Below are 10,590 nucleotides of genomic sequence, written 5' to 3'. Positions count from 1 at the left end.
GAGTGATGTTTGCTCACCGCATGCAGAGGTGCACGCTCTGCTCTAGACACCCACTCCTGCCATTCAAAGCGTCTTCCTCGAGCTGCAGATGCTGGATACAGTCTCAGCCACCAAAGGGAAGGGTTTGGCTGGGGTCCGAGTGCAGTTTCAAATTTAACCTGATTATTCTCCCTGCTAAAGAGCTGGAGGTGGGAGGTAAGGGCTGGAATTGATCATCTGCAGAGCAATGGCTCAACCTTGTGGCCACCAAAGAGACTGCACCAATATGGGAATTTAAGGGTGGAATTTATCCTTTTAATAAGAATTCCCCCCATTGAAAACCTGGTGTCCATTTTTAATGCCCTTCCTTAACAGAACTGTCAGCTCACTCCAAGACACCAGAGACAGTTTGATAAATCCCAGAATGCTCAGGAGAAAGGAGATTAACCTGATGAATCGTCTGCCATGATTGGCCAGAGATGCTCTCCAAATCTTCGAGGAGAGCTTTGATTAGCTGTAGCGGTTCTCAGAAGGCTTGGAGAGAATTCTGATTGGCCAAAACCTCTCTTGGAAATGTATTTATTTAAAAATGTATATACCACCCATCTACATTCATAATAAGCTAATTAATAATTAATCATAATATAACAATACATAAAGTCAGAAATAAAATCAAAATCAATCAATAAAACCAAAATAATAATATCAGTCAATATGCTGGAAGGGGGACAATAAGTAAATCTGCAGCTCTAACACTAAACTTTCAAAAGGGAAACTTTGATAAAATGAGGAAAATAGAAAAAAACTGAAAGATGCAGCTGCAAAGGTTAAAAGTTTTCAACAGGTTTGGACATTGTTTAAAAATACAATCCTAGAGGTGCAGTCCATATGTATTCCACACATTAAGAAAGGTGGAAAGAAGACAAAATAATTTCGGTCATGGTTAAAAGGTGAGGTAAAAGAGGCTATTTTAACCAAAAAAACATCCTTCAAAAATTGGAAGAAGGATCCATCTGAAGAAAACAGGATAAAACATAAGCACTGTCAAGTTAAGAGTAAAACATTGATAAGACAGGCGAAGAGAGAATTTGAAATGAAGTTGGCCATTGAGGCAAAAACTCATAATAAAAACTTTAAAAAATATATCCAAAGCAAGAAACCTGTGAGGGAGTCGGTTGGACCATTAGATGACCGAGGGGTTAAAGGGGCTCTTAGGGAAGATAAGGCCATTGCAGAAAGACTAAATGAATTCTTTGCTTCCGTGTTTACTAATGAGGATGTTGGGGAGATACCAGTTCTGGAGATGGTTTTCAGGGGTGATGAGTCAGACGAACTGAACGAAATCACTGTGAACCTGGAAGATGTAGTAGGCCCAGATTGACAAACTAAAGAGTAGCAAATCACCTGGACCGGATGGTATGCATCCTAGGGTACTGAAGGAACTAAAAAATGAAATTTCTGATCTATTAGTTAAATTTGTAACCTATCATTAAAATCATCCATTGTACCTGAAGACTGGAGGGTGGCCAATGTAACCCCCAATATTTAAAAAAGGCTCCAGGGGCGATCCGGGTAACTATAGACCAGTGAGCTTGACTTCAGTGCCTGGAAAAATAGTGGAAACTATTCTCAAGATCAAAATCGTAGAGCATATAGAAAGACATGATTTAATGGAACACAGTCAACACGGATTTACCCAAGGCAAGTCTTGCCTAACAAATCTGCTTCATTTTTTTGAAGGGGTTAATAAACATGGATAAAGGTGAACCGGTAGATGTAGTGTATTTGGATTTTCAGAAGGCGTTTGACAAAGTCCCTCATGAGAGGCTTCTATGAAAATTAAAAAGTCATGGGATAGGAGGCGATGTCCTTTCGTGGATTACAAACTGGTTAAAAGACAGGAAACAGAGAGTAGGATTAAATGGTCAATTTTCTCAGTGGAAAAGGGTAAGCAGTGGAGTGCCTCAGGGATCTGTACTTGGACCGGTGCTTTTCAATATATATATAAATGATCTGGAAAGGAATACGACGAGTGAGGTTATCAAATTTGCGGATGATACAAAATTATTCAGAGTAGTTAAATCAGAAGCGGATTGTTTATTTATTTTATTTTATTTAAAATCTTTTCTATACCGTCGTTTAGTATTGCACCATCACAACGGTTTACAGGGTGGCACGCATATATGTATTTGATTAAATTCTTACTAACAAAGTGCCAAAACATTTACGGTAACAATTTTCATAATCTAAGGTATATAATGTGAAATCTGGATCTTGTCTTTTATATGATTAATAGGAAATCATACAATAATTGAACTTTAAACTGCAAGTTTCTTAAGTTATTCTATAATGATGATGGATATACAATTATGCTAGTAGGGTGACTTTAGCTTTGTGTAGATGTTCATTCGCTTATTCCTTTAAACTTCTTGTTCCTCATTCATATAGAATGCTTTTTTGAAAAGCCATGTTTTTAAGCTTTTTTTTAAAGCTTTTTAAATCACTTTGTAATCTTGTTTCGAGTGGCAATGAATTCCATAGAGCTGGTCCGGCTAAGGAAAGGGCTCGTTCTCTAACTTGGGTAAGTTTTGCTGTCTTGACTGAGGGGATGGTTAGTAGAGCTCTGTTGGCTGATCTAAGATTTCTTTGTGGGACGTGTAAGCGTAGTGCTGTGTTTAACCAGTCTGCTTTTCCTTCGTTAATCAGTTTGTGAATTGAGCATAGTGTTTTATATTGCACTCTTTGTTCTATTGGCAGCCAGTGTAATTCGGCCAGTGTTTGAGTGATGTGTTCCCTTTTGTTTTTACCAGTCAGTATTCTGGCAGCCAAGTTTTGTAATATCTGAAGAGGTCTTATTGTTGAGTATGGTAGTCCCAGAAATAGAGTATTGCAGTAGTCTGTGCTGGAGAATATAAGTGCTACATTACAGGAAGACTTTGCAAAGCTGGAAGATTGGGCATCGAAATGGCAGATGAAATTTAATGTGGACAAGTGCAAGGTGTTGCAAATAGGGAAAAATAATCCTTGCTTTCAGTTACACGATGTTAGGTTCCATATTAGGAGCTACCACCCAGGAAAAACATCTAGGCACCATAGTGGATAACACATTGAAATCGTCGGTTCAGTGTGCTGTGGCAGTCAAAAAGCAAACAGAATGTTAGGAATTATAGGAAGGGAATGGTTAATAGAACGGAAAATGTCATAATGCCTCTATATCGCTCCATGGTGAGACCGCACCTTGAATACTGTGTACAATTCTGGTCGCCGCATCTCAAAAAAGATATAGTTGCGATGGAGAAGGTACAGAGAATGGCAACCAAAATGATAAAGGGGATGCAACAGCTCCCCTATGAGGAAAGGCTGAAGAGGTTAGGGCTGTTCAGCTTGGAGAAGAGACGGCTGAGGGGGGGATATGATAGAGGTCTTTAAGATCATGAGAGGTCTTGAACGAGTAGATGTGACTCGGTTATTTACATTTTCGAATAATAAAAAGACTAGGGGGCATTCCATGAAGTTAGCAAGTAGCACATTTAAGACTAATCGGAGAAAATTCTTTTTCACTCAACGCACAATAAAGCTCTGGAATTTGTTGCCAGAGGATGTGGTTAGTGCAGTTAGTGTAGTTGGGTTGCAAAAAAGGTTTGGATAAGTTCTTGGAGGAGAAGTCCATTAACGGCTATTAATCAAGTTTACTTAGGGAATAGCCACTGCTATTAATTGCATCAGTAGCGTGGGATCTTCTTAGTGTTTGGGTACTTGCCAGGTTCTTGTGGCCTGGATTGGCCACTGTTGGAAACAGGATGCTGGGCTTGATGGACCCTTGGTCTGACCCAGCATGGCATGTTCTTATGTTCTTAACTTAATGCATGATAAAGTCACACCTTCTCATATCGTTTTGTCTTGTATTTGTCACCAGGGATGCCATAACACCTTTTTAAAACAACAGGAAAAGGGCAAATAATTACCTTAAACAATATTAAGATACATTATAAGCTTTTTTAAATAGAAAGGGTTTAAACTAGCTTCCTTAACGTCATCGGTGGGTAGAATATTCCAAGCAAGGGGCCCTGTAGCATAAGTAGCCGTTCCTATGATTCATCAAGTCTAATTTGTTTAAAAGAGGGAGTATCTAAAACCAATTGCGAGGATGATCCTAGCATTCGTGTAGGTTGATAAAGCTTTGATCCTGAATTAAAAGGAGACACAAGCCCATGTAGACCCTATAAAACTGCAACAGAATTCGAAACGTAATTTCTCCATTCCAGAGGGTAAGCAATATATTGAGGAATTGTGCTGGCGTAAGGAGGGTCCCTGAGGTTATTCTGGCTGCTGAGTTTTGGACATTTTGAAGAGCTTGCAGGGTAGTCTGCAGAAGCCCGATAAATGGGTCCATGGCGTCCCGTTCCTCAACTTTCTGTATCATTTGAAGTCTGCAGAGAGAGACGTGATTGGCTGGGGCTGCTCTCTTGGAATATTTAGGGAGCACTCTGATTGGACAGAGGTGCTCTCTGAATGCTTGAGGAGAATTCTAATTGGCCAGAACCTCTCTTGGAGCCTTTGGAGAGAGACGCGATTGGCAGCATCTACCGACACAGGAAAGTGTTACTCCAGCATTTTCTGTACGAGTAAATCTTTACAGATTTTATTTTTATTTATTTATTCTTTTATGTGTGGGGTTGAAGGAGAAGAGGTAGAGGTTGACAATTTTTACACTGTAGAAACACAGACGGCAGTATCCGATAAGCTCTTTCACTTTCAGTCCTTCTTCACGTGCCTGATGTCATTGCTCAGCCCCATGACCCTCATTGTCATTGGCGTGGCCTCCGGGGACCTCACACAGTTTACAAAGTGGCCCCAGGATCTCACTTTCAGCACGGCAGATGCTGCATGCAGAACCTCATTTACTAAGCGATTTTTATTTCCTACAGACACAACATGGGAGCAAATCAGAGCCTTAGGCTGTAAACTCTCTTGGGCAGAGGCCTACGGGCTGTCCCTGAATTCCTACCTCTCTTTCAGCTCAGATTTGGAAAGGAGAAGCAATCAAACCCAAATCAAGAAGAGAAGAATTCCCTTAGCTCATTTACAACCCAATTAGGCAGTGGCTGGAAACATTTCCCCCACCCATCCCACTACCGCAGGTACCAAAGGGATTCTCCCTCTCCACCATGGTTTGTGGGTTCTCTTTATTATTTGCAATTCAGTACACATCAAGATATAACATCCAAGAAATGTCAGTTCATAAACACCAATACATAACATCCAGGAAAACAAAAAAATAGCAATAAGGAACAGAGTGCTGTATCCTCAAGGGAAAAACATGGGGAGAGTAAGAAGGATCTTAAGGCATGAACTGAGCTGCACCGATATATCTAATTATTAGACTCCAGTCCAAAATGGACATAGAATACCTTCCACAAGACACAACATAGCAAAACTAACTGGAGGGGCCTTCAGACACAGAGCAGCTTTCTAGAAAGAACATTTTTCAATAATTCGAGGCTGTAAGGAGCCTACTTATTCACCTGAAAAATGTGCAATACATTTACAAGGGAAATTTAAGAAACACGGTTGCATCAGTACTGGGGACCTGTGTGCAGAGCTCTAAAACTCTCTTTCTAGTAACCTGGGTAGGTCTGGAAAGATCAGGACCAGCTGAGTGACCAAAATAAACAGAAGAGCGCTATTGAAGGAAAAGCTCCAACACCAAGTCTCTATCCATGTCTAAGGCAAGGGAGGCAATCAGTGCCCTCTGGATGTTATCGCCTCCTCTGAGGTTTCTAGGAGAGCTGAGTTACCGCCATTATTCCTTCCTGCTCGTCCCCCAAATGTTTCACAGATGGACTATAATAAACCTTTCTTAGAGGGGGCACAGCATCTGAAGACATTTTTAACACTTCCAAGTAATCCTCATCGTTAGAAAGTATTAACAAAACTAGGAAAATGAATAAAACCGTAGATTTTTGTATCCGATGTTATTTTCAGTCATTTCCAGTTTATTCCTAAGGAATGTTTTGTCCTTAAATTAAAGCAGCATTTGATTACTGAAGGATAGAAATGCTGTCAGAGCATTGTACCATCTCAGCTGCTGCATCTTCCTCCAGCTGTAAATCAGGATCTTCAAATTTTGAGACTGCATCCATTGAAAAACTGGCATAACTGAGTCACAGAATGCTCCAAAATAATCTCAACACGAAAATCAAATCCTGCCGAGCTCCTCCAGAGATGTTACTCCTTCTTGTTGCCATTCTTGCTGGACATCTGCTCTTGGAAATTGCACTGGACCCCCAGCTTTGAGGTCCTGACCTGCAGGGCCTCACCAATAGTCTCGATCGTCTTCTTGACTCTTGTTCATTTGACTACAGCCATGAGGTCCTGACCTGCAGGGTCTCACCACTGCCCTGCACTCCACTCCAAGCACGAGCCTCTGTTGCCCCATTTGGATGCTGCTGCTCCACACAGGAAGCCATTGCAGGCCTCATCTCAAGATGTTTCTCGGTGGTGCACCCTCCAGACACCTCCACAAGGGCTCTCCAAGCTTGGGAAAAGGGCACCTGCATCGTTAAGCCACAGAACATTCCTCGGCAGTGGCGGGGATGTCTGAATCTCAAGGCTAGAAGAGAACGCCTCCTTCAACTCGCCCGGGGCCTCTCTTCAATAGCTCTCCGGGGAGGATGGTGAGCGGTGAGGACAACAAAAGAATCCCGTGGCCCAGAAACCGGTGTTGAAGTGCTGAAAGGGTGAGATAAAACCCAACCTTTCCTCTTAAGCACCATATTTACTCAAGAAAGAAAAAAAGAATAAAATAATGAAAATATGACTCAAAAGAGCCCACATGATGCTACTGCCTAGACAAGACCATCTTGCCCTCATCTCTCCTCATTGTCTCAGAGTTACAGATGAAGGAATTTTATTCCAGAAGGTGGCTTAGGATCAATATCTTACGGCTTCACATGCCCTCAGTATTGCCATGGTGGACATAAGGTGGGTGAAAGTGCCAGTAGAAGATCTCCCGGTATGCCTTGGTTTGCTGACTTTCTTCTTCATTTGAAATGACTATAGATTTATCCATCTTGTTAACATGACAATAGTCTCGATCGTCTTCTTGACTCTTGTTCATTTGACTACAGAACTGATGCTCCTCTTGACTTTACTGTTTTGTTGACTTGACTGTAGGCTTGATTCTCATTTTGACTTAATTCTCTTGTTGACTTTCTTCATGATTTGACTCTCTTGTTGACTTGACTGTAGGCTTGATTCTCTTATTGACTGTAGATGATTTTCTTCTTGGTTTGACCGTGGACGTGGCTGTAAACTGCATTCTCTCTAAACTTGGCCTGTCACATGTTGCTGGTGGATTCGGCCCTTTTGGCATCAGCTGCTCTTGCCATGGCTGCACTACTGCACCTGACCTGTGCTGCTACAGCAGGCATGGGATGGACGAAATGGCAGCGAAAGACCTCCCTGTAAGCCTTGCGGAAGTTCTCTGAGAGGAAGGCATAGATGATGGGGTTGACACAGGAGTTGCCGTAGGCTAGGCAGTGTGAGGGTGATGCGAAAAGCAAAAGATGCTTCTGTCAGTGGGAAGGTGCCAAAATCAGCCCAGAGCGTGATGATATGGTGGGGAAGCCAGGAGAGTGAGAAAGCAGCCACTACTGCCAGCACCGTCTGGGTTGTCTACGGTAGAAAAACATCACATGGTTAATACAAAATATCAGTTTTTGTAGATTGAAAATGAAAGAGGAAGCTCGGGATATGTTCTATGTTGATATTAACATCTTCCTTCGGTGCTAAAAGTCCCATCATAAGAATTACTCCTTCAGTTGCGCCCAGGCGTGTCTCTGCCCCGGGACTCCCAGCTCTCTCTTGCTGTTTTACTGGTTACTCATAACGTTTTTATCCGGATACTGCAAAGTGGCAATGGAATATAAAGCGCAGGCTGTTTTGTTACGGGCCACAACCTGGCAGTATGAGATGATGACCATAGTGTCTGATACCAGCCAGCTTGAGTAAAACACAACCTGACCTTTCCATTCCATTCTCTCTGGGTGGAAACAGAGTTTGTGAAAAGGCAACAACAAAAGCGATGCAGAACCAGCACCCTGTAGTTGGGAACTGTCTTCCAGCTGGGGGAGGGGGGGAGAATGGGGTTCATAGTTTGAACTTGTAGTCCATCTTCCAAATATCCACCAGAGAGATATTTTAGATATGGGGGAGCTTTAGGCCGTGACATAGCGCTAAGATCTATTTATTTATTTATTTATTTCACCAATTTCTATTCCGTCATTTCCAATTTGCTCAAAGCAGACTACATGTAAACATACATAATAAATAAACATAATAAAATTAGCAACACACAAACAAGAATAAAACATAAAATTAAAAGTGTACATATTATTGAAATGAAAATGAGCAGTAATCACAAATTTATATTAAACAGATTAAGCTTGACTGAACAATGCGGCTTTCAACTTCTTTCAAAACCATAAATAGTCTTGTTCCTCATGGAAATTTGATGGCGAAAGGTTCCACGGTTGAGGAGTAACTCTAGAGAATACCCTATTTCTTGTTTCCCCCTGTTTTGGGATGAGAGATAGACAGCCTTACCTTCCTTTTTGAGCGCTGGGATTTCTTCGAGATAATGCGGATTTTGTTGTGCAGGTGGCACAGGACCTGACAGGGGGAGAGAGAGAGAGAGAGAGAGGGGCAGAGTGTGAAGGATGGGTGACATCAGTGGGAGCCCAATGGAGCAATGCACTCCGGGGATCTCATCGCTCCCCCCCCCCCCCCCCCCACCTCCCCACCCCCCATCCCCACCTCCAGCACAATTTTACAGGGGGGCGATTTCTGACCGAACACCTGCAAAGGAGCAGTGATCTATCACAGAGAGGACGAGGGGCAAAAGAAAGATAGAAGAAGGATTTGATCAGAAAAGCAGATGTGCTGCTCAGTAACTGTTCTTTCATCCTGTTTCTGAGCAGCACCAGAGGAGGAATGTGGAAGCTTTTCACATGGATTCCAGAGCTAAAAATAACCAGTTCTGGGAGTGAGTACCCAGCGAGAGCAGAGCGGCTAATGGAAGCCACTCATGCTACACAGTCCTGTGAGAGAGAGAGAGATGGAGAGAGAGAGAGAGAGAGTGAGAGAGAGAGAGAGAGAGAAGACAGCAGCTCACCTCATTGCAGGACAGACACACACGCACCCCCTTCCCCGGGTGCGCAGAGCTCGAGCGCTGAGCCAGAGTCCGCTTCTGGCTCTCTCACGCCATCCCAGATTAAAACAAAACAAAAAAAAAAAGCCGCATGTGCTCCCATTTCCCAGAGTGGCAGTGGGAGAGGAAGCTCGGGGTGGGTTCTGCGCTGGTATTCTGCCAGCGCCCTCCTTACCCCCCTCAGCATACACATCAAGCACCCTCAGCTGCAAGGTCTTTTTTTTTTTTGGGCACCTTTCCCCATCCAGCGCCCTTCACACCACTCAGACCTTTCCACCAGGCAGCCCAATGCGTTCCCCACCATGGTCCTGCACTCCATCCCCATCCCGTTCCTTACCTTCATGTAGCAGCAGGTGATGAGCACCAGCGGTAGCAGATAGCCCAGGATCAGGATAGCCACGGTGTAAGTGTGCTTGGTGGTTTCATCCTCCCAAATCTCCCAGCAGAAGGTGCTGTTGGGCGCCTCGTAGTAGCCCGTCACGTAGGTCTGGTGTTGGGCTACCGGTACGGCGATGCCGAGGGAGAGCACCCAGGCGGTGCACATCCCCAGCAAGGTGTTCCTCTGGCTGCGTAGGCAGGGCGAGCGCCGTGAGTGGACCACTGTGATGTAGCGGTCGATGGACATGGCCACCAGGGTGAAGATGCTCACCAACATGGTGACGGTGAAGAGTAGTGGACGAATTTGCAGAGCAGGGCCCCGAAGACCCACTCTGGCAGGGAGTAGATGGTGGCCTGGAAAGGCACGCAGAGGAGGAGGAAGGCTAGGTCTGCCACGCTGAGGTTGAGGATCAAGGTGTTGGTGACGCTAGACTTCACCTTCTTGTTCCTGGCCAAGACGGTGATGACCAAGGAGTTGCCGATGATGCCGGTAAAGAAGACCAGGCTGAAGACGACGGGGACCACCACGGCTTCAATCCTGGGAGCGGACGCCCCGCCTGCGTCCCCGGCGTGGCTGCTGCTGCTGCTGCTGCTGAAGTTGCTGTGGCTGATGCTATTGGGCGCCGAGTAGAGACGGGAGTCAGCCATGGTTGCTCCTTCCACCTGGCGGAGCAGCGACATCCCTGCCTGAGGGATGAGGTGGGATGGCGAGGGAAGGCTGCACATCCTGAAGGTTTGAAAGGCAGCCTTGGGGGAGGGGGAGGAGTGGAGAGGCGGGCAGATCTCTTCCCAGGGTCTCGTCAATGGAGAAAGTTTTCCTTATTCCCCCGATCCCGTGCGGCTCCACAGGTGAAGACTAGGAATGGAGACAAGCGGCTGGAAGCACCTGCTTTCCTGTCCTCCCGAAGGCACGCACCCCCTTCCTCCCTCCTGCCTCTCTTCAGCTCCTCTCTTGACCTCTCTAATGCTGCTTTTTAAAGAGATACTTGACTATGGGCTGAATCTCTCGCTCCGTCTCTGTC

At 44.5% G+C, this 10,590-nt stretch overlaps 1 pseudogene; it reads right to left on the bottom strand.

Moving 5' to 3' along the window:
* Window positions 1–7,014: 7,014 nt before the first annotated feature.
* Window positions 7,015–10,249, bottom strand: LOC115082465 (annotated as a pseudogene).
* Window positions 10,250–10,590: the final 341 nt, after the last annotated feature.

Source organism: Rhinatrema bivittatum, unplaced genomic scaffold, assembly GCF_901001135.1.
Source record: "Rhinatrema bivittatum unplaced genomic scaffold, aRhiBiv1.1, whole genome shotgun sequence".
Lineage (NCBI taxonomy): Eukaryota > Metazoa > Chordata > Amphibia > Gymnophiona > Rhinatrematidae > Rhinatrema > Rhinatrema bivittatum.
The sequence above is the reverse complement of the archived record's forward strand: the minus strand, read 5'-3'. Positions and strand labels throughout refer to the sequence as shown.